The sequence below is a fragment of the Lynx canadensis genome, chromosome B3 (genome assembly GCF_007474595.2).
Source record: "Lynx canadensis isolate LIC74 chromosome B3, mLynCan4.pri.v2, whole genome shotgun sequence".
Classification (NCBI taxonomy): Eukaryota; Metazoa; Chordata; class Mammalia; order Carnivora; family Felidae; genus Lynx; species Lynx canadensis.
The window spans coordinates 111,984,952-112,009,769 of NC_044308.2; the positions used below are offsets into that span (position 1 = coordinate 111,984,952).

The following is a 24,818-nucleotide window of genomic DNA, read 5'->3' on the forward strand; positions in this document are numbered from 1 at the left end:
TGTTCTCATTAGTAAATGGAGAGAATCAGATTAGAATAGAAACAATTCTTTCTTTTTTCTTCTTTTGCCTTGCTTCCTTCCTGTCTTCTCTCTCTCTCTCATTTTCTTTTAAAGTATGGAACAATTTTCTCAATGATGAAAATAATTGCACTGGTATTACTTCTGTTTGGTTCTTGTTCCTAGCTTTTTAGGGTTAAATCATCATTCACAGAGTAATTTATGGACAATCTGGTATATCTAAGGGTCAGTAAACTTCTCCTTTAAAGAGCCAGACAGTAAATATTTTAGGCTTTGTGGGCCATTCAGTCAAGTGAAAAAGCAGCAACTGACAAAGGTAAACCAATGGGAGTGACTGTCTTCCAATAAAACTTTATTTCAAAAAACAGGTGACAGGCTGGATTTGGCTTATGGGCTATCTTTTGCCCACCCCTGGGATAGTTATCCCAGCAATCTCCTTCACTCTTGAACCCTATCAAAGAACTCCAGAGTTAACCTCAGTGAGGGAGGAGTGGAGACAAAAGAACTAGATAACCTCATTTTCCTGACCCTAAACCAATAGCATTTCTCTTACACCCCAGCCTAGTAATAGAATATATATAGGCTCTATAAGGAATATTTTGTATTTAGAGGTAAATTGCTCTGTATTCATAGAGGGAAAAGAGGTGAGAGACAAAAACCTAAACTATTGTTGACTTACCTGATGAACAAATTGACAATCATTCCCCTCTGCCCCACAGGGCCAATGTCAAGTCCAGACTAGATACTGGAATTTATGGGGTCCTGCCATCTTCTTCTACCACAGCCCATAGAATGTCCCACTCTGTTTTCATAGTACTGGTTATATCAATAGCTTCCCAAAAAACCCAGTGTCAGGTTGTTAATTATATAATTAATCTGCCCATGTGAGGATGGAGATTCTTTTTTTTTTTTTTTTTTTTGAGGATGGAGATTCTAATAAGACTCTCAGGTCTCCACTGTTCACCTCCTAGGTCACCTCCTAGGCTAATGGTCCATCCATTTTTTCTGAGTACCATTTCTCCCCACCTCCAGGAATCACATCCTATAGGATATGTGCCTAAAGAAGGCCCAAAGCCCCAATTTCCTGCCTCAGGACCTTTGTACATGCTGTACCCAGTCTAGATGTCTCTTCCCCCAGTTCTTACTCTGATTAATTCCTATTTAAGTTTCAGGCCTCAATTTACATATCATTTCTAAGAATTACCTTCCCTGGCCCTCCAATGTAAACCATTCCCCTTTATTATTCTCTCTTAGTATCCTAATCTCCTCCCACATTTATCATAGGTGTTATTACATATTTAATTTTTGTATTTTGGTTTAAGTCTGTCTTCTCCAAAAGAACTTACAGGGAGATTATGAGGACCATATCTCTTTTGTACAACACTGCATCCCCAACGTCTCACACCATGCAGTGAGTTGGCACTTACTTAACACTTGCTGAATGAATGACCCATCATTTTCCATTTTTGCAAAAGAAAAGAGAGACATTGTTCCAGTGGGCTGGAGTCTAAGCACTCTCTCCACTCTGCAATTTGGATTGAGGTTCTGTTATGGACTGCATGTTTATGTTCCTATAAAATTCTTATGTCAAAATCCTAACCACCAATGTGATGGTATTAGTAGGTGTGCCTTTGGGAGGTGATTAGGTCATGAGGGTGGAGCCTCATGTATGGGACTAGTGCCCTTATACAGGAGGCCCGAGAGGACACCCTTGTCCTTTACACTCTAGGAGGACACAGTCAGCAGTCTGAACAAGGAAGAGGGTCCTCACCATAACCTAACTGAGCTGGCGCTCTGACCTTGGACCTCCAGCCTCTGTAACTGTAGGAAATAAATTTCTGTGGTTTATAATCCAGATAGTTTATGGTGTTTTGTTATAGCAGTTGACTAAGACAGGTTCTTACTCATCACATGCAGGACTGCTCATGGGAAGATGTAAGTGATGTACTCTGGAAACTTGCACTGGCATTAACAGGGGAAAAGAGTAGGAGGAACAGTCAGCAGAATACAATGTCCTAGTTTCCAGAGTGCTAAAGGAAACTTTGGAACTCTAAACCAGATGGGCACGTGTTGTGTCTTCTTCCTCTTGTGGGTTTTCTTCTCCCTTGAGGAGAACTACCTACTCCTTGATATTTCCCAAACATATGGTAACCCTACAACTGTCCCCACTCCCATACTCCATCCCCAACACACCCAGTTATTTGGTCCACACTTAACCATGATCATGTCAAGTCCCTTTCTTGAGAATCCCAGTGGAAACTGAGAGGGAGAGATTCAGTCTCTCCCACATGTCAGTTGGGTGACCATGATTTATGTAGATCAGGAAAGCAGAAGGGATTTGTCTGCAGGTAAAAAAAAGAATCAAACAGATGTGAAGGGAGGAGGAGAGAGAGCACTGTTGGATTCTAGTCCCTGATTCCATTCCTTCCCTGAAGCCCTGTCAATCTGCCCTCAGGTGATTTGAGAAACTCACCTTTTTGATTAGACAGATTACCTGCTGAAAAATGAATTTTAGGTAAATAGAATGATTTCACACAGTGCATCCTCTTTAATCCTCATAGCAGTGCAGCAGGGGAAGAAATTTACATTTTACAGATGCTTTTTGGTTACACAAAAATTAGTCCTGGGCTTGAGTTTTAGTCTAATTTCTATCATAACCATATCATCTGAAGCAAATTAACTTCAGGCTGAGCAGCCTCAGTCTTCCTCAAGAAACAATTTGAAGCTGTGGGAAGGGTCTAGCAAGCGGTTAAGCATGAATCTTGTGTGTAACTTATGAAATCAATGACCCTAACCTAGAAGATTTTGAACAGGTGGGAGCTATCAATAAACTTGGCCTCAGTCTGTCTTCTCGTTCCTAAACGTGTAAATTGGATTATACAGTATCTAAGATATTTCCAGCTCTAACAGCCAACAGATTATTTTCCAGCTTCAGTCACCAAAAGGTTTACTCTCCATCACAAAAGAGCTGAAAATGGCCAATAAATTTGGTGGGACATTTGGACAACACAATTATAGACCCACTTGTATCTGCAATAATTCTTTCTGGCTCTGGAGACCTTTGAAAATTTTCCCTTTTATTATGACTACATGGATCATTACTTGGCAAAGAAATTTCCCCCTAATATTGATCTATGAACATCAAGAATTACGTGCCAGGATAAAAGGATATAAAAATAAAATCTATTGGGGCGCCTGGGTGGCGCAGTCGGTTAAGCGTCCGACTTCAGCCAGGTCACGATCTCGCGGTCTGTGAGTTCGAGCCCCACGTCAGGCTCTGGGCTGATGGCTCAGAGCCTGGAGCCTGTTTCCGATTCTGTGTCTCCCTCTCTCTCTGCCCCTCCCCCGTTCATGCTCTGTCTCTCTTTGTCCCAAAAATAAATAAACGTTGAAAAAAAAAATTTAAAAAAAAATAAAAAAAAAAATAAATAAAATCTATTAACTTATTGAGAATAAAAGTCAAGGCTGAATTTTCATGAAAATTAACCAACAAATGTGACTAGCAAAACTGGATGAGCTAAGAAAATACGAGCTTAATTGACTTACCCTGCATCAGTGATTTTCAAGTAAATGTTTTCCAGTTGTGGGCCTCCAAGTTTTTCTTGATTGTTCAATGGGGAAAATTGATCCCCCAACTCTTAGTCTATTGTTGGCTCACTGAGAGCTGCAGCGTTGGTTGACGTCTTCACTGTTCTAGCCAGGCACCTCCTAGGCACACTTGCTATAGCATTCCTTGAATGAACGAAATACCAGAAAACCAAGAATCTGTAATCTCACTACATTAGTGGGGAAACACGAAAACAAACTGCTAGCTTTGGATCTGAGTTCCTAATCTGAAAACTCATTAAAATAGATTCTGAGTAAGATGGCCTACCAGTTGGATTGAAAGCACTTTCCCAAATTGTCACCAAACTTAGAAGTAAGTGATATTCAGAAACTACCTATGATTTTTAAACATGCGATATTGAGAAAATCCAAAGGCATTCAATACATGATTTTTGAATGAATAAAATAGCTTTACATATTTATGTGACTATCAAAGTTTTTAAGTGTGTATACATAAGGTGTTTATGTTTCCTTACACATAAAAGAACAAAATGGTTTGGTTTGTTGTTTGTTTTGTTTTTGTTTTTTTGTTTTGTTTTGTTTTGCATTTTCTGTCTGTTTAAATTCTTTACCTTAGTTTCAATGTCCACACTTTGCTCAGCCATTCCAAAGTATATTCTTCTGTATTTCCTTTGGAGGCTCATCTTCTGACCTTTGGTGACCTCATCATCTGAAACTTGAATGAGAATGGGGAAAATGGGATTAACTGGGCCACATAAGAAGAGTCCTTTGCCTATCCAAGACATATTATTATTTTCTTCCTCTTGTCTCACACACACACACACACACACACACACACGGATATAGATAGATGATATATAGATGAACATAGATACATATTTATGTAAATAGAGATAAGTAAGACATAAATGGAAATAGAGGTATATTTCAATTTTACCTGCCTTGTAGAGCACAATAAAAATCCTGAATTTACCTCTTTTCCTGCTCCAAGCGGCATGTGATATGGTGGCGTCCTCTCCCTGTAACAGAGCTGTTCATCTTCATTAGATCCCCGGGTCACTGGCCTTCATTAGCTTGCCCGTGGCCTCTCATTTGATTTGCATTGCAGGCTTCCCATATAGGTAATGATTCTAATTTAGAAAATCTCCAGAGGTCACAACAAAGAAGCTGGGCCAGAAAAAAAGATGGACAGAAATGACAGGAAGGTGCTGACTCCCCTTACCTCTGCCTCACTCTGCACCCTCCAGAGAGAGGAGACAGCTGCAGACTGCTTGGGACTGTGGAGCTTCAGAGCTATCCTGGTTTTTCTTCAGTAAGTGGGTACTCTTAGTTAATGCCACAGGGAGCTTGACGAAGGGAACACAGAACCTTAGCCTGAAACCACCAAAGGCTTTAAAAAGGCGCCAGCTCCTCTTGTGCCCTTTTCTCCTTTCTATACCATACACCTGCCGCAGCAACTCCCCCCTTCCTTCTTGTCTCAGGGCCTTTGCACATGATATTCCTTGAGCCTAGATCTCTCATCCTTCAGCTTATCCCTGATAAATTCCTACTCCTCTTCCAGGTCTCAGTTCACATATGGTTTCCTATAAAAATACCTCACTTGGTCCTCTAGTCTAAATTTAGTTCCCCCTTTTATTCTTTTCTAGTATCCTAGTCTCCTCCCTCATCACATTTATCGTTAAGTGTTTTAGATTTATTCATTGTCTCTTGCTTTGAAATCTGTCTTCCCCAGAGGAAAGTAGAAGCATGCTGTGGACTGAATGTTTGTATCTCCCTACCCCAAATTCTTATGTTAAAGCCCTAATCCCCAATACGATGGCATTTGGAAGTGGAATTTGAGCAAGGCAGTTAGTTTTGGAGGAGGTCTTGGGGATGGAACCTCCATGATGAAATTGGCATCTGTATAAAGAGATTAAGAGAGCAGTGCTCTCTCTCTGCCATGTGAGGACACAGGGAAAAAGTAGCTGTCTACAAGTCAAGAAGAAGTCCCCCACCATAACCTGACCATACTGGCACCCTATCTTGGACTTGTAGCCTCCAGAATGGTGAGAAGTAAATATTTATTGTTTAAGCCATCCAGCCTATGGTATTTTTGTTAAAGCAGCCTAAGCCTGGGGTACCTGGGTGGCTCAGTCGGTTAAGCATCTATTGATTTTGGCTCAGGTCATGACCTCACGGTTCATGAGTTTGAGTCCCATGTCAGATTCCATGCTGACAGTGCAGTCTGCTTGGGATTCTCTGTCTCCCTTTCTTTCTGCCCTTCCCTGGCTCATTCTCTCATTCTCTCTCTCTCTCTCTCCAAAATAAATAAATAAGCATTTAAAACAATTTTTTTTTAAAGTAGCCCAAGCCTACTAAGACGGGGGAGAATATGGAGAACGTATCTGTTTTATACAACAACACTGTATCCCTAGCATCTCATACTGTGCAGTGAATTGGCACTTAACTCATATTTATTGAGTGAATGACCATTAATTGTTGCTGTCGATAAGAGAAAAGGCCAGCATCCTTCCAGTGGATCAGAGTCTGAGCATACTCTCCACCTTATTACTTTGGCAGAGGGTCTTACTGACTGCTCAGTAGACCCTTATGTCCTATGAGGACTGCTCATTGGACGTAAGTGATGCACTTTGGGCACTCAGCCAAGGTCCTGGTCTCCAAAGTATTAAAGGACACTTTAGAACTCCAAGGCTATGTGGGCCTGTTCATCTTTCATCTCATGGAGGGGGGGTCTTTTCCCTTGAGAACTACCAACTCTTTGATACATCCCAAACTACATCAACTCCACAACTGAGCCCAGCCACCCTCTGGCTTGGGCTTAAGTTTATGTTTTGTCATTTTCTCCCTCAGTCAGGCAGCACCCAGCCACTTGCATGAAGCAGAGGTGTTCAGTTTTGCAGTCAATAAAGCCAATTATTTGTATCAGTTTCCTGTGGCTACTATAACAAATTACCACAAATTAAACACATATTTATTACCTTACAGTTCTGCAGGTAGACACCTGAAGCAAGTCTCACTGGGCTAAAATTACTGTGTTGGGAGAACTGTGTTCTCTTCTGGAAGCTATAGGGGGAGAATCCCATTCCTTGCCTCTTGCCCATTCTACAGACTGCCCACATTCCCGGGCTTTCACCCCTTTCCTTCATCTTCAAAACCAACAGGTTACATCTCTCTGCTCATTCTTCCATAGTCACATGTTCCTTTCCTGCTCTTCCTGAATTTCCCCCTTCCACATTTAAGGATTCTTGTGACTATATGGAGGTCCACTCAGATGATCCAGGATAATCTCCTCATCTCAGGACCTTACCTTAATCACATCTGTAAAGTCACTTTTGCCTTGTAAAGGTTCCAAGGATTAGAACACATGAACTAGTTTGTGGGGACTAGGGTGGGGGCATTATTGTCTCTACTGCACTGGTAAATTATTCCCAGGACAAGTCTCAAAAAACAGGTGAAGAGGTTGTAGCTCCACAACTGACAGTTCCTCTGAGGATTCAAGGAATACAATAAGAAAGAGGTGAGGATTGGAACACTGATTAATAAACAAAAGGAGTGGTAGAATCCTCATGCCAGTGAGACCCATTCTCTAGCACATCATCCACTGCAATCAATAAAAGCCAGCTGTGAAAACATTTTAAGCCTGAAGAAAGCGATGTTAAATAATAGACTCAAGAAATGGGAAGTCTCTGATATTTGCTAATAACAAATTTGGGGTATTCTGGGGTAAATCTTAAAGCTATTTGTGCCAGGAATTATTTCAACTGCAAATAACAGATGCAAATAACTGCAAATATTTGCAAATAACTGCAAATAACCACATGAAAATGGCTTAAGCAATAAAGACATTTTATTATTTCATGTAACAGAAAACTCAGAGGTAGGTAGTTCCAACATGCGGGCAGCAGCTGAGCATCAGCTAAGACCCAGGCTCTCTCATCTTTCTGCTCTTTCTCAGGTCAGTCATGTCTCCCCTTGTGGTAGTAAGATGGCTGCCACAGTTCCAAGAATCATGTCCTTACAGAACATCATCCCAAGCACAGGGGGTGAGCATGGGGAAGAGGACCCTTTCTTCTCCTCCTGCTATCTTTCATCAGACATGAAAACTTTCCCACAAGTAGCCAGTAGACTTCACCTCAGATCTCACTCTCAGTGGGCCAGTTAGGTCACATGCCCACTCATTGGCTATTTCTTGGCAAAGAGGAATGACATTCCATTATTGGCCTAGACTAACCAGAGTTGTCCCTCTGGGGGTGAGCACATTGCCACTCCAAGTAGAACTGGGGGTCTCCTAAAACAGAAGAAGGAGAATAGCTATTGGGTTGACAACCAATGGTGTGTGTCTCAAAAACATTAGCTGCTATTTATTTTTCAGTGTGCTAACACATAAGTAGGTGGCTCTCCATTCAGAACAAAACAAGTTTTTTGTTTAGATCTGAGATACATATCAAGCTAATCTTCTCATCAATTTGGACCAGAATGATTATGGTAATATACACAGTTAGTCTAACTTTACCTAATTTTGTGTCAAAAATAAGCAAAGACATTAAAATTTGTATCCAGGGACAGATTCCTATGTGGTAATCATCCATTGTAAGCTATTTATTAAATACCTGTAATATCCCTGGCACAGGAGCTAAGCACTAGGTTTAAGATATAGTTCCTCTCCTTGAATAGTTACAATAGAGATGGTTAAGTATTATTACAGGTGCAAGTACATGGAACAAGGAGAGCCCTATGTTGGGGTTATGGAGAATGTTTGGAGGATGTGACACTTTAGAGATAACTGAAGGACAAATGGGGTTAGCCAAATGAGGCATGAGATGGGGACTAAGTTATGGGGTGAGGAGAGGATGAGGAAGTATTCCAGATGAAGGAACTAGTTGTGAAAAGACCTAGAGGTAAGACTTCTTTTTTGAAAGACTTTATTTTTGAAAATAAATATAATTCAATATGGCAGGACCAGAGTGATTAGTGGTGTGAGGAGATAGACTGGAGTCACATCATGAATTCAGACTCTCTCTCAAGGACAGTGGTGAGTTACATAATCAGATTTGCATGTTAGAAATCTAGCTGTTGGTGGGGCACCTGGATGGCTCACTCGGTTGGGTATCCAACCTTGGCTCAGGTCATGGTCTCACAGTCCGTGAGTTTGAGCCCCATGTTGGGCTCTATGCTGACAGCTCAAAGCCTGCTTTGGATTCTGTCTCCCTCTCTCTCTGTCCACCGCCCCCTCCCGTCCGCTCTCACTCTGTCTCTCTCTCAAAAAAAAAAAAAAAACAAAAAAAAAAAACAACCACACACATAAAAATTAAATCTAGCTGTTGGTGGAAAATGGATTAGAGAGGTCCAGTGGTAGACTGTATTATTGGCCCTATTGCTTACTGCTCCCTGCATCCACACTGTTGCCATGGCCTCATAGCGAGCCAAATATATTTCTCCACCTTTTGACTTTAGGCCAGGACATGTGACTTGTTTTGGCCAATGGCATGTGGGTAGAAGCAATCATGTGCCATTTCTAAGCTGAGTCCTTAAGAAACCTTGGGTATTTCCTCTTGCCCTTTTGTACCTCTGTCTTTGCCATGAGGAGAATGTGCTGTGGCCGGTTCACTGGGTCCAGGAGGAAGAGAGGAGACAAGAGGAGCAGAACCACTCCAGCTGCTATAGTCTAAAGCATAGCTGACTCAGTTGCCCCACAAACTCATAAATGTTTTTGCCTTTATGGGATGTTGAGATTCTTCACTATGCAGCATCATTGTGACAACTACTAAGAGAAGGCCACACTAAAAACAGAGTGGTGTATTAGGAGACTATTGTAGCTGAAGGAGAAAGCTTATAGTCACCTGAACCAAGATAATGAGGATGGGGATGGACAAAAACAGACAGATTCAAAAGATATGAGAAAACAGAATTGCTATGACATAGTAGGTATAGAAAGGAGTTGCTTATGAAAGTCCCCTGAGGTTGTTTCTTGGATAATTATCCACTGAGATGGGGAGCACAAAGGGAGGATGATGTGTTTTGTTATGTTGAATTTGAGGCATCTGTGAGATATCCAAGAGAAGAGGTCCAGTAGACATGGATCTAGAGCTTGGGAAAGGTCTAAGCTGAGCCATAAATGAACATGCAGGTGGTCAACAAAGCCATGGGCCTAGATAAAGACCCTTGAGAAAAAGTACAGAGCAAAAATGTGGAGGATAGAATTCTAAGGAAGCTGCACTCAAGGACAAAACTACAAGAATCTTCAAGAAGACCAAGGAAAAGTAGCCAAAAAAGAAAAAGAAATACCCAGGGAGTGTAGTGTCTGGGAGCAAAGAATAAGAGGGCTCTAAAAAAAAAGGAGGGTGTGGCCAATTGTGCAGAAAACTGGTGAGGAAAGAGGTAAAGAATTTATGAGGAACCACAAAGAATATACCTAATTTACAAAGAAAGGAAAGATATTTTTGCCCCAGAAAGTCAACATAGTCCTAACCCCAAGGTCAGACGCTGAGATTCGTTGAGATGTTCAGAAAGTGAGCAAAAGCAAGATTCAGGGCATTTTGAGACATTATCCTCTCCTGGTCCCTCTGGATGAGTGGTTCATTGGAGAAGAACTTTGCTTTCCCTGCAGCAGGTTACCATGTCATCCATGCTACTCTACCAAGAGGTCTTGGCAAGCCTGACAAGTCCAGTAGAAGCAGTGTCTGATAGGTGCCAGGGCTATCCACAGTCCCTCTGACTCATTTCCCATTAATTCGGGTGAATTTTCTGAATGCCTTGGAAGCCTCTAATCGATCCAGCCTGGCTTCTGCTGTCGGGACCCATGGTAACGCCTGCTTTCAACAGCATAGTTGGCTCTTTCCCCTTGTGTTCTGGAGTCTGAGTTCTATAGACCAGCTGGGGGCTAAAATATCAATACCCCTCTGAGGGAGGACAGGAGGACACGCTGGAGAGGAGGTGAGAACGTGAGCATGTTGAGGAGTGAAAGCCTTGCATGGCTCACATGCAAACACACATGGCCACAGTGCCCAACACAGGATCTGCTGGGGCTCTCAAACAATTACTACATTTATGACCTCAGTGATTGCTCAGGTTGGGGAACACCAGAAGTTTGTTTTCTTTTTCAATTGGAACTGACATTTCCCCACAATTGGATTCCTTTGAAATCACGGAATTGCAGCCCAGATAGTTCATAAATTTATTCTGTTCCACCTTGTAGCATTTATTACGAAGACCGATCAGCCAAAGAATATGGCCTTTCTGCTTTTTATTTCCTGCTTTACTGCAGTCACTTTTAAGATACGGTGGTGTGGTTGGCAGGATGGGGGTGACTCACAGGCAGTGGTAAGGGTGTGACTGAGTAGAGAGAGGCATCCTGTTGCTCTCTGGGACTCCATCTGTTGCCTACTCCAGCCAGTCTCCTGGAGGAAGGGTCTGGAAAAAGATATCAAGCGTCCTGGGGGAAGCAGGTGCAGAGGGGAAACTGCACACCATGGTGGAGGCCACCCCAGAAGAATTAGAGTAGAGCAGCCATTCTCTCCCACCTCCACCCCCTTCAGCCATCTTTGAGTCTAAAGGAAAGAATCATTGGTTAGAGTGTTCTGGAGAGGAATTCTGGGACTTTGGGCAGCTGAAGTTTGTGAGTCCTCATGTGCATATGTTGGGGGGGATGGTGTGAGACAGAAAGACTTATTTGTTATACAAACATTTACCTACTAGTGGCAGACTTTGGGTGAGAGCATGAGGACTCAACATTGAATTGTCTCTGTCCTCCAGATGCTCCCAGTCACACGGGGTCACTGAGCTGAGAGTCAGGACAGGGTGGGCCCAGGGTGCCACAAGAGCACTAGGAAGAGCTTCCCGGAGGAAGTAGAGGCTGCTGCTCGGAAGGCCCCTTTGATGTGAGATAAGTGCCCTCTAAGTTGTTAGGCCCCAGGTGCTGAATAGGAAAGAAGGTAGAGGTGCAGGACCAAAGCCCATTCCAAGAACGACAGTTGTGTATTTGGTAGGCTAGCAGGGTGGAGAAGAATTCTCCTGTGTTGATATCGTGGTCCTCTCATTTGCTGGCTCTGTGGCCATAACCTTTTTGTATCTCTATTTCTTTAGTGTATAAAGTGTGTGAAGATAACTTGCCTCATCGGGTTGCTGAGGGGACTGAGTGAGAAAATCCACGTAAAGTCCGAGGAGTGCTTTCCCACCAGGTGCTCTCGGTAAGTACCAGCTCTTACCAGGGCAGGACCCGACGCTGTATGAGTTTCAGAAAGGACAGGGAGAACAAGGAACACCAGGGTCTGCACCTTTGTTCCTTGGGCCCTATTCACACAGAATGGGTGGCCAACCCCGTCAGAATCGGCCCGAGAGTTAATGTACAATTACTTTAAATGGAAAAAGGAGAGCAAAGTTTTTCTTCATCTCTTGTATGCCTTATTCAGGGTTTAAATACCAGTCGTAATTCTCACTCATTTCCTTGTGAAATAAATGGCAAGGAACATGGTCTACTTCTTCTAATGGGGAGAATGAAACCTCCCATTGGTTAACTAACTCATCCCCAATCCCACACTGAGATTATTGAAGAGTGGGGACCTGAACTCTGATCCTCTAAACCACAGGCTCAGGCCTCCTAATAAATCACCAGGCTTCCTGTCTGTCATTTACTACCCAGCTAGATCTTCCCTCCACCGTTGCTGAACTGCTCACACAAGGTGGAATGATTTCATCGCGCAAGTCACGGCTCAGAAACAGAAAATGTTGCCTCCGGCATTTTCTTGGATGTTTGATTTTAATATCAAAGCTGGTTCTGACCATAAGGAGCAAATACCAAGTGACTGACTCTCTTAGATTTCTCAGACAGCTGAGAATGGAGGCTAGAAGCAAACTAGCCTTAAAGGGTCAGCAGAAGGGACAGGGGCACCAGGTGACTTTTATTGGTGTGAGTGGGAACTGACTCTGCCGTCTAACTCTGCTCTGCTGTTCACCCAAAGGAAGACTGTGGCTTTTAATTACAGAAAATCAGTAGCTAGAATTATTAATAATAACAAAAGAAGCTGTTTGCACAGCAAGTAATTTGTGGTAATGTTTTGCAATTGATAGTCATTTCTATTATTTAAACACTAATTAATTCATGGACTCAGGAATGTATTGACTTTACTTACAGTGTTATGGCAGCCCTCCTAGCTTAAAACCATTCCTTACTGGTTCCTTTAGATAATTCAAATGCACTGTTTATTTGTTCTAGTTGTGGGTGTTTATAGGGCTTGCACCTTCTGAGAGAGCCTTATGGGCAGTTTACATAAAAATGACCACTCATAAGGTCTGGTCCTTCTAAAGAGTTAGTCTGATGCTTTTCTTACCAGTAGAATTCCCAGAACATCCCTCGGTTATTTGTTGAAAAGTCTCCTGTTGTTGTTGGTTTTCTATGGCCCATCTGCAAACTGAGAAGAGTGGATTCTGTGAATGCAGCTGTCATTTTGCAGCAATGTCCTGGCAGGTCTGGCTTTTCTGCAGACAAGTTTCACAGAAATCCTTCCACCTCCCCAGGCCCACAGGTCTGCTCTCTGGGCTGCAAAATGAGGGAGATGAAGTGGTCAGCCTTGCAAGTTTTCGAAGCTATAAATTTGAATAAGTTAAGAGAATAAGTGAATATGCTTTCTTGCAGGTACATTGAAGGTTCTCACTGATGGCAAGGGAAAAAACAGAGGAAGATTCATGGGCCAGTGTCACTAGAGGATTCACTGCCGACAGACATGAGCTGCCTGTTCCAGTTTAGTATCTCTGCATCTTCCTGAAGGCTGAGTTTTACTATTTGACTCCTATCCCTTTAAACAACAGGCTGCGCATAAAATAAAATCTACTGAATCTCAACTGAGGCTCTAGGCTGCTATTTTATAGAAGATATTCCAGAATATTTTTCCAAGTTTATTTACAAGATGGGAGTCTTTACATTCCATTTATTGGACATATTAATTTTGTTTTTGTTTTTGTCTCAGGAAGACAAAGGAAGGCATTTATAAACTGTCAGGCTTCACCTCACAAGGTCAGAGCTGAAATCCCCATTTAGAAAAAGTCAACTCTAGAATGCAAATATGTTGTACTGTTACTGCTGGCTTGTGGCTGTGAAAGTCAGCTGGTTTCAGTCACCTTGAGAGATCACAATCATGGATTAATGTTCTTATAATTCCATTAGCTTTGTTCTGTTTTATGGTTTCATACCATAGTCCTAACTTCACTCAGCTCTTACAAATGTGTGTTACTGGTTGTAAGAAACATTTATTCTAAACTGAAGTTTGGTACTGTGTTCTTGTTACCTGTGGATGGAATTTCTTCTCATCTTGGACCTACCAACGTTGAGCACTTTCCTGAATCACAACTGGAAAGGTCAAGTCTCTTGGTATAGGAAGCCTTGTCTGCCTGGTTGAATCCTGACTTTCATATAGCATCCCCCAGCTCAATGGCTCTCCTATCATTTTCCTAAGCAAGTCTAATGTCAGGTCTAAACCTTACCCCACACTTCTCTGCCGAGCCTTGAGTAAGCTGTTGTGAGCCTTGCCAACCCATCATGAGATGCAGCCAGGGACAGAACCTCTTAGGATATTGTACAACATTTGGAAGAGATCAAACAAGCAGACATGGTCACATTTTAAATAAGGAAATTGTCAGAGAACCAAAGGGCTACCCAAAAAATTGACTTTGGACTTTCCTTTTGCTGGAATTCATCAAGAAATAATGTGGATGAAAGCAACTAAGCTTTGGGGCTGCTGGGTGGCTCAGTTGGTTGAGCGTCTGACTTTGACTTAGGTCATGATCTCACTGTTTGTGGGTTTGAGCCCTGCATCGGGCTCTGTGCTGACAGCTTGGAGCCTGGAGCCTGCTTCAGATTCTGTGTCTCCCTCTCTCTCTGCTCCTCCCCCACCTGCACTCTCTCTCTCAAGAATAAATAAATATTAAAAAAATTCTTTAAAAAAAAAAGAAAGCAACTAAGCTTTTCTTTTTTAATAAAATAAAAATAATGATGAAGGACATGCCCTAGACTTCAAAATATACTATTAAGCTGAAAAATAAAATAAATAAACATTTTGGTACAACTAGAAAAATACACATATTAAGAAGACATAACCTAGATATAGACCTTGAGATTTATAATTGATCTATAATAAAGGAAGAATTATAAATTCAACAAATGGATTTGGGGTAATTAGATGTTTCAGGAGGAAAATAATTAACTTAAATATTACTCCCACAGCATTTTATAAAATAATTTCAAATGAGTGAGATATATGAGAGAAGTGTATACACACACACACACATATACACATATGTACACACACACATACACATATGTACACACACATACACACATACACACACAATGAAACTTAAAATATCATAAGAAATTGTAAAAAGATTTTTATGTGACATCTATATGGCAAAGGACTTTTTAAACATAAAAATAATAGAAGTTCAAATAGATTTGACTAAATAAAAATTTAAAACACTGTATCTATTTAAAAAAATCATTGTCAATATTCAAAGACAAACTATGAAAAAATGCTTATCAAACGAGGAAAGCAAATGACAGTGGATCAGTTTTTAAGTCTCCCAGAATTCCCACACAAAGATGAAGCAGCTAGAGAGCAAAAAATTAAAAAGCCATGGACAACATTTCCAACAAGTCCAAGCGACAAGTTATCCCCAGAAACCCCAAAACACAAGTAGGCAGGGCACATCACCAGTAGCTTCAAGATTTGCAAGGTATTAGCAGGTGTATCAGAGGAAGCTGAAGGAGGGAGGGGAAGCTGACAGAAGTACAGCCAATTTGAGAACAGCAGCTGAATCTAGAAAGGAGTTTGCCCAATCCAATAGCGGTGAGTGAAAGGGGGTCTGGGATGAGGCCTTGAGGGGCCCCGGGGCAGTCTTTACACTGCCTACTCTCAAGAGTGACCACTTGGAACTCTCCCCTGGGAGAATTGTCAATAATTATATATGTTGTGGCAATTTTTGTATTGTTATTCTGATAATGTTGTGTGTGTGAGATGGGCTAAAGCAAATGAGTACTTATGGAATGTTCTACCATCTCCTACATCCTTGAGAACCAGGATTTTGGCATGGAGGAAAGGAGATACAGATGTACTACAGAAGAGGTTAAGTAAGTGAAAATCTTACAGCCCTGAAATTGAATCGGAAGGATGAATACGAATTCATGAGGTGTGTGCATGCAGAATATGATATACGTGGTCCTAAGAATGATCGCCGTGTGCAAAACCATTGCATAAAAGCCACAAGGCTTATGGCAGAAATGAGAATAAAGGCACAACACTCAAACACGTCATCGGTGACATTTTTTTAAGGGTAGACATTTAGCAAAGATGGTGGCGCAATTCTATACATGTTAAATGGGTAAGAAATACATAAATAGGACAGTAAATATGTCACTTTGCCTTGAACAAGACCTGAGGGTTGCTTGTGGAACGGGGCATCAGAAGGGTGTGGCTTGTTGGTTACTGTGAAGCAGTGGGAAGGAGGCTTAGTTGAAACTGGGTAGAAAGTTGGAATACCTGCTGTGTGTGGGCGGCTGGCTCATTAGCCTCTGTTGGGCATTGGTGCTGAACACCAGAGTTCTGAGATCTTTTGTAGCCTTAAATCCTCGGTCATGTTTTTCTGCCTTTGAGATGGAGGCCGTTTGAGCATTGCATTTATAATAGATACCTGTTTCATCACCATCGAGAATGTGACCCGATGCACAGCTTCTTCAGGTAGCTTCTGTGTCGCTGCTGGAAATTCTTTTGCTGCTTTCTAGTCTGTACTTGTGGCTTCACCTGACAGCTGAAAATTCTGGAGATTGGAGATATTCCAAACCACCAAACCAGCCACTCATCGCAGCAAAGGATGCCACTTCTGCAGGATTTGGCAATTTGGGTTTAAGGCCTTTGTGTATAGCGGTGCTTTCTCTCTGTCTGTTGGAAAGATTAGTCCTGATTGTTTCTTCACTGTTTCATGTATTCTTTTTTTTTTTATTAAAAAAAATTTTTTTTAATGTTTATTTATTTTGGGGACAGAGAGAGACAGAGCATGAATGGGGGAGGGGCAGAGAGAGAGGGAGACACAGAATCGGAAGCAGGCTCCAGGCTCTGAACCATCAGCCCAGAGCCTGACGCGGGGCTCGAACTAACGGACCGCGAGATCGTGACCCGAGCTGAAGTCGGACGCTTAACCGACTGAGCCATCCAGGCGCCCCTTGTTTCATGTATTCTTAAGCAGCTTGGATCAGCTGGGTGCGGTTTTCTGCCTTCACCCAATATTTCTCCTGTATGAAACCACCCATAGCCAAACACAAAATCTGTGTTAGGCTCAAATTGTTCCTTAATATACCAATCATATTTGAAAAGTTTACATTTTCAAAACAAGCATTATAGCAGAACTGACTGTACATAAATATGCCCCCCCTCCCCCGACCATTAATTCCTTAGGTCTGTCCACTGAAAGGACTAAAAACAGTGACTAATATTGTAGCAAATTAGCAATGAGTATCACTGGCACCATATCCCAGTCTAAGAAATCAGGGCTTCTTGGAAGAAGGGCTGGTTTTGGGTCTGGGGCAGGTGTATAAGCTGAACCTCATCATCCTGAATAGCAAGAAAGGTATCAAAGACTACTGGCACCATGCCCAAAGGTTTCAGGAGCCAACTGAAGAAACTCCCACTTGCCAAAGATGGCAAATTTGTATTTCAATAGGATAATAATTGTAGAAATATATTTGAATCCATCAAATATGTTTAAAGCCATAGTTTCTAGTGATTTTTTCTAGTGAAAAAAATTTAATTGATCACTAGTGAAGGATGAGAAGAATTTACTCATTATCTGGAAAACTGATACATAAAGACAAAGAATCAAGCATTTGGCTTGCCTTTGTGAATGATACTACTGGGTAACCAAATTGTAGATGAGAGGAAACATCTCTTTGTGGAAGTATCCAACAATAAAGGAAAAAAGAAATGATAGAACATCACCATTTTGCCACCCCAGTGAATGAGTGGATCCAGGCATTAGCCATCAACAGCTGCTAATATCACAAAAAGGGGACATGCAGACACGATGTGCCTCCTGATGAAAAACACACCACCATCTATAATCTTGCCAAAGGGATCAAACTTAAGCCTAATCAAGCCTTTGGATCCTGCTACTAATCTGCAGGAAATACAGTCTCATCGGAACATATTAAACTGTTCCTTGAATATGCAATCAGCTAACTCCAGACTGTGGGAAACTTGACAGGTTAAAAGGCTCAGGATCTCAAACAGAAAATTTATAAAAAATAAGAGGGAGTTTGTGGAATTTGTAGGTTAAAAATGATTTTAAAGACCTACCACAGTTTTAGAAATTGGCAGTGCTAAATTATAGTGTTTTAAGGGATGCACTTTTTAGTGAGAAAGCTATCAGGAAACACAAGGAAGTGGTTGCTGGAAGAAACAGGAGAGTCAGTAATTAAGCTAAGCTAGAGAAAATAACAGAAACTGTTCCCTGTGCAGCTGGGGGTATGGATTGAGCCTCATGTTCAGTATATGTCTCTATGGCTGTGTTTTCCCTAATCAGCCTTGTCTCAGATGGTGCATAGGTTTGCCTCTCTAGCTGGACTGGTGTCCCATGTGGTAGCAGCCATGGGGCTTCCCACCCGACAGGGCCTGAGTGGTCCTCTCCAGGATGAGCCCTTGCCATCCTCCTGTGGTCTGAGACAGTTTCCTGGGAGGAGCAGAGCCACCACTTGATCCTGAGATCTCCTCTCTAAGGTTGCAAATTCAGCCTTTGCTTTTTTCCTCCCTCCATCCAGGAAAACAGAAAGCAAAAACAAATGCTGGGCCTGTCTGAACCATTCTCCTCACCATCCCTGCAAGAGCCCGTGAGTCCTATTTGGCTGTTTCAGGACAAGCCAATTATATCATGACTGTTAATCAGAGTAATGAAGGGAGAAGGAAACTGAGAAAAAGGAAGGAGGGAAGGAACACAGCAGAGGCAGTCATGGAAGACTATGAGTGCTGCCCCCCTCCCTGCTCTGATGTTTTATTCAAGCTATTTGCAAACGAGCCAGTGGAAACAGCATTAACAATAAATGAGGTGCAGGAGGCTGTGGAAGGGAGGGAGGGAGGTTTGAGTGCAGCTCCTCACCAGCCAGGCTCAGGGACACCCTGTATTACCCACCAATATGGGCCCTTCTTCCTTCTCAGGTGGCTTTACCTGTTCACCCACCTGTACGCAGGCCTTCTGAAGAGAGTTATGTCCCATTTAGCAAATAATATGAAGAAGTTCAGAGATTTTTCTAGCACACAAGAGCCAACCTAAAAGGCAAAGCCAATATGTCATTGCCTTGAGGGCGGGAAACCTTTACTCTCGGTCTCAGCATAGCATTGAAGTTGTCACAGCCCAAAGGATCTGTTCAGTAATTGCTCCACTTGATTAAAGCAGCTAATACTTGATTTGTGCTTTACAATTAACCCAGCACTTTGGCATGCATTGTCAAGTGTTTCTGTAATAACCCTGTAAAGTAGCGGTACGACCAATTGTATAAATAAAGAAACTGAGCAAGGTTCCTCAGGGCCCAAAAACCCCCACTTTAAAGAATTCGGGTGTTTTCATCATCCTTTCCCTCGGGAAGATTTCCATGAGCTCAAATCCTCCCATCTCCTAACTTACCTAGACTTGTGTAATCCCTTCCTTCTGTCCAACAAATGTGTACCGAGCATCTCTGTGGGCCAGGCGTTGAGCAGGCAGGGAAAAGGAGGTCCCAATGGCTGAACAGTCCTGCTGTTTTATTCTATAGGCTCTTAGGCTACCCATCTTCCTCTTGATATGGATTCTGATTCTACTATGATTAGTACGTCCTGTTAAAAAAAATAACAATAGCCATCATTCATTATGTACTAAGAGCCAAGCACTGTGGTAAACAGTTTACAAATTCTATTTCATTTAAACATGTAAGCCCAGAGCTCCTGCTTTTAAATGAAATGCTATAACACATAATCTTCTCTTCCAAAGGAGAAAATTTTACTTTTCCATATTAACTCCCTAACCTTGTATAGTCTCAGTGAGACCCACCTCCCAGTAGAGAGACACTATCCATCTGTCTGACCTGGAAGCATGATTCTTCCACTGCAGACATACCCCATTTCATTGTGCTTTGCTTTATTCTGCTTCATAGATATTGTGGGGTGTTTTGTTTTGTTTTGTTTTTTATCAATTGAAGGCTTGCACAGCAACCCTGCATCAAGCAAGTTTATCGGCACCATTTTCTAACAGCATTTGTCACTCTGTGTCTCTGTGTCACATTTTGGTAATTCTCACATTTCAAACTTTTATGTATATATATATATGTATATATATATATATATATATATATATATATATACATATATATATATATATATATATATATTTGTTCAGTAAGAATCACTTATTGAAAGCTCAGATGATGGTTAGCATTTTTTAGCAAAATATTTTTAATTGAGGTATATACATTATTTTTCTAGACAATGTTGTTGCACAGCTTTAATGGACTACAGTATAGTGTAAATATAACTTTTATATGCACTGGGAAACCAAAAAGTCCATTTAATTCACTTTATTGAAATATTTGCTTTATAGTGGTGGCCTGGAACCAAACCCGTGATATATCCCAGGTGTGTCTGTATATCTTTTACACTGTATTTCCTCTTCACACCCATCAGCACTCTGAGTAAGGGGCTTTTCAGCAAAGGGGGATAAAGGAAGGCCAGGTTTCCTTCTGGGATCAAAGCCTCCCTTGGCATGCAGACATTGGATTCCTGTTGGCTAGACCAATGAGACCTTGGAAACTTCAGTTAGAATGAGGTACCCCCTCTTTCTAAGGTCATCCAAAACATCCCCTAATATCCCAAGAAGGCATAAAGGGAGGAAGAGATCTCTATCAAATGACCAAGGCTCAAGAAAGTGATGGCTTACCTGAGCCTTGCTTCTGAGTATGTGGTCCTCACTGTGGCAGCCTGGGCACCAAGCTCCAGTCCAACCTACTCAATCTGAGTCTAGGCTTCAACAACCACATCATTGGAATAGACATGAAAATTTGCATATGAGGGGAGACAGTGTAGTGTGGCACAGTGGTTCCCAAGGTGTGGTCCCCACAGACCAACAGCATTGGCCTCACCTGGAAACTTGTTAGAAATGCAGATTCTTGGGCATCACCCTAGACTAACTGAATCAGAAATTCTGACAGTGGGGTCCAGCTATTTGTGTTTACTATGCCTTCCAAGTAATCCTGATGCATGCTAAAGTTTGAGAACCATTGGTTTAGACAATTCCCTCATCCAGCCCTGGCTCCTTTCCTTCTTATACATCACTTAGGCTGCAATCTTGGCTGACACTTGGGGAATGGAAGGAAAGGCTTGTGTGCTTGGTTTTCCCTTTGCCATTTTATTACCCTGGGGATGGTTCTGAAAACTCAAACTTCTGAACAAAACCTTTTTTGCTTGTACTTTAATCCATCATTTGCATTGCCAATAATGTGGGAGGAAAGAAGTTCCTGGATACCAACTGGCTTTTAAGTGTTTTATTGTATCTGCTCAGAAGCAGGCTTGGAAGTGGAAGGCTCAGGTTTCCCAGGCCAAGAATAAGTGAGGCCTTGAGGTCACAAGGAGGAGGGCCTCTTATGGTCACAGGCTGGGGGTGTGTATGGGCATGGACACAACAACACTGGCACAAGACAGAGCCAGATTGGGGGAGTGTCTACAGACTGAAGAGACAAGAGGATATGAATATCCCCCAAGTCAGAGAATTGCTGGCTGTCAGAGAACAATCTAGTTTACCCCCTAACTCTGATTGGTACCTTGTCTACATCTCTCCAGACCCTGGACCTACATTTCTTTGGTCTGGGGAGGTGCTGACACCACTAGCTGATATTAAAGGAAAGAGCATGATAACATCCATTAATTTTTTTCAGCAAGTCTTGTTTCAGATTGCCCCATGTGCCAGGCACAATGCCAAGTAAACAAAGACAGACACCATTCCCAGTTTCACAAGATGTACATTCTAGTGGAGGAAACTGGCACCTATCTCTCAGTTAAGTTTATAATTACAGCCTGTGAGCATGGCAGGGGAGTGTGTAACAGGGACCTGCCAAGTCTCAGGTAAGGGAAGGCTTCCCTGGGGATGGGGCTGTTTGAGGCAGGGTCTAAAGGTGTTTACTAGGCAAAGGTCAGTGTTGTGGTGGTGAGAACAGTACAGGCAAAGGCACAGGACATAAGCCGAAATGGAACATGGCAAGTTTGAGGCTCAGAAAGAAGACCCAAGGAAGGGACCCAGACCATGGCAGGGGGAGGCATGGTATCAGATGACACAGGAGGGACCCTGCAGGTTATGTAGCTTGGCAGGTTTATAAAGCTTTTGGTCTTTATCCTCAAAGCAATGGGGAGTCTTTGAAGGATTTCAAGCAGAAAGGTATCAGGGACAGAATCACAAGTCGTAACCCTCACTCTGGCTGTGCCATGGAGAGGAGAGTGCAGATGGCAGGAGTGTACACCAGTTATGAAGCCAGTAGAGTGGTCCAGGGGGTTCTGCTGAGTGCTGGTGGTGGGAGTGAGGAGAACACAGAGTACAGAGACGTAGATGAAATACACAGTCCTTGGGCATGGATAGCGAGCGCATGTGGTCAGAGCCGGAAAAAGCATCAAAGGTGTCTCTTAGGTCACTAGATAAGGGCTGCATGTGGTGTGGGAACTGGATTGGGAATGAGGTAGAGTGGATCAGCTACAACTGCAGAAGTGATGTACCCAGAAAGGACAAGTGATATAACTGGAACAGTCTTCAGTGAATAAAACTCACCTAGTGTTTAATTAAAGCAGGTGTCCAAACTTCTCTCAGGTATTCTTGGTGATCTCACGTATTGACCAGGGTCCCTTCCTCCTAATGGGATCTCTGGGCTTTGTTCACTCATACCTCTGCTGCAGGTGGAAGGAGAAGAGAAGGGATGGGGTGGGGCACCAGGTCACTTTGTCATGTGTATCTGGTGGAGAGATGGGCACCTATCTACTTGCAGTGCCTGTTTATTGTGACTATTTAGCTTACAGAACAGCAATCCGCTCCCTGAAGGGGAGAGTTGCCTAGAAATGCAATAATTTACATCTGTGGCAACTTTCTACAACCATCTCTCAATGAATTAGTCAAACCATCAAGGCATCAAAATTGGTTCTTGTGATCCTTTCATCTTCCAGGTTGTTTGCCTTTAAAGTTTAAAATGGAATTGAAGAGCATTTATAGCAATGAGACATTTCTGTGAGCCTAGGGGAAGGGGTGTTTGATAACTAAACACTAGAGAATTACAGAAAATGAACCCAGCTATTGAGGGGTTTTTTAGGCAGGTTTGAAATGACTTGTACTGGCTCTTGGAAAAGCGTGTGGGCAGCAGGCACCACTGGGCTTGGAGACTGTGTGTGCATATGATAAAATTTTAATTGTACATTTGATCTGTTTCAGGATGGAGACTCCAGATAGATTTAGGTTTCTGCATTAGTCTGGATTGGGTTGGGGCAGGGATCAAACAGTACACTCAGAAGAGATGACTAAAGAGAAGTTAATAAAGGACTAAAGGAGGCCAACCCAGGATTAGGGAAGCACCCAGGCTGTCTGGAAAGCTCTAACACCCCAAGGCATGAGAGGGGAAGAAGAGAGAGTGGTTAGTTTTTCCTATAGCTGTAGGACTACCCTGAGTCTGCAGAGAAATGAAGCTGCTGCCAGCCACAGCCCAGCAGGCAGGGAGCCTGGGGAATAAATCCATAAACCTCTCTTCTTGCAGGTGCTTCTCATCAGTTCATCCAAATCAGAAACCAATGAACAAGGAACTGCGACTCAGTTCGCACAGGCAGTCTCCCCGGGCACAAGGCAGGGCCAGAAAGGTGGAGAATGGATGAGCAGGGACAACAGAGACAGCCCAGCACGTGAGCTGAGAGGCTGAGTCAGATTTGCAAATTTGTGTGGTTCAATATATTTATCAAAATCTATGAATTTCACCACCAAATCTCTTCTGGGTTCATGATGATATCGTTAATCCCACCTTGGATGGTATTAAACCAAGAAACAACAGAAAACACCTGCTAGCCCAGGATGTGCCTGGGGTGAGGTGGGGTGGGAACTGTACTGAATAGCACTGCCTGTTTCCTCAGTTTCCCCTCTGAAGAAGACAGGGCTTGCATTATTGATGGAATCAAAAGCATAAGTTTGGGGATTGCATGTTTCCATCCTGCTTGCTGTTTGTCCAGTAAATCACATTTCCTCTGCAGAGCTTGAGATTTCATCTCAAGTGTGTGGACCAGACACAAGCAGACATCAAAGCTGCCCTTGGAGAAAACCTTCTGTGATCCTGGCTAACTTTGATCAGTTCTTCCCCAAATGCAGTCATAACACACAGACTATACCAGGACACTTTCCCCTGGGCCCTGTTTTATTTCCCACCATGTAGCACACTTGCAACAGACTTTGCTCCTCATCTTTTCCCTGACTAGACATATTTTCTCTTCACTGGCACTTGCTAATTTTAGAGCAGTTAAAATGTTCCCTTTGGTGAGTCAGGGAACCCCTGAGGGTCCCAATATAGGGAGGCACACTCGCTCAGACACTGTCCTCTGCTGGAAACTGTTGGGATTGCTCAAGTCTTCAGTGAGGATTGTGTGACAGTTCTGTGATGTCAGGGTCTAAACCTCCCACCTGGGTTGGGCAGCTACACCTGCTATGTAGGTAATGCCTTACATACCTAGAATATTCTTCTCATGAAGAACCTAGATGCAAAGAAATATTTTAATATGATGCAGGAAGATGTTTTTCATGACTTGGTATAGAAAAGGAAACAAGGTACAAAAACACATGAAAGACTGAAAAATTTGACTACCTCAAAAATAAGAACTTCTGTATGACAGAAGACACCATAAACAAAATTAAAGAAAAAAAGGAGAAAATACTTACAGCAAAGGATCAGTATCCAGAGTATATAAAGAACATCTACAGATCAAATAAAAACAAAATAATCCAATAAAAATATTCTAAAGATATAAAATTCTAATTCACAGAAATATAAATGCAAAATATAAGTGTAAAATCTATGAAATAAAAAAGTAAAATAGAAATAAAAAGGAAATATGAATGGCTCCAAAATGTGTGACCAAAATGCTCCATATTGGTAACTAGAAAAATGGAAATTCAAACATGAGGGAATTTTTTTTTTTTTACCTACTAAATTGGAAAAAGTT

General features: G+C 42.2%; 1 long non-coding RNA gene across 1 annotated transcript; it reads left to right on the forward strand.

Annotated features, from left to right (window-relative positions):
- The first annotated feature begins 10,940 nt into the window (after window positions 1–10,940).
- LOC115515378 lies at window positions 10,941–13,386 on the forward strand. The gene is made up of 3 exons (XR_003969235.1): window positions 10,941–11,030; window positions 11,668–11,771; window positions 13,217–13,386. It is a non-coding gene; the product is annotated as an uncharacterized LOC115515378 (long non-coding RNA).
- Window positions 13,387–24,818: the final 11,432 nt, after the last annotated feature.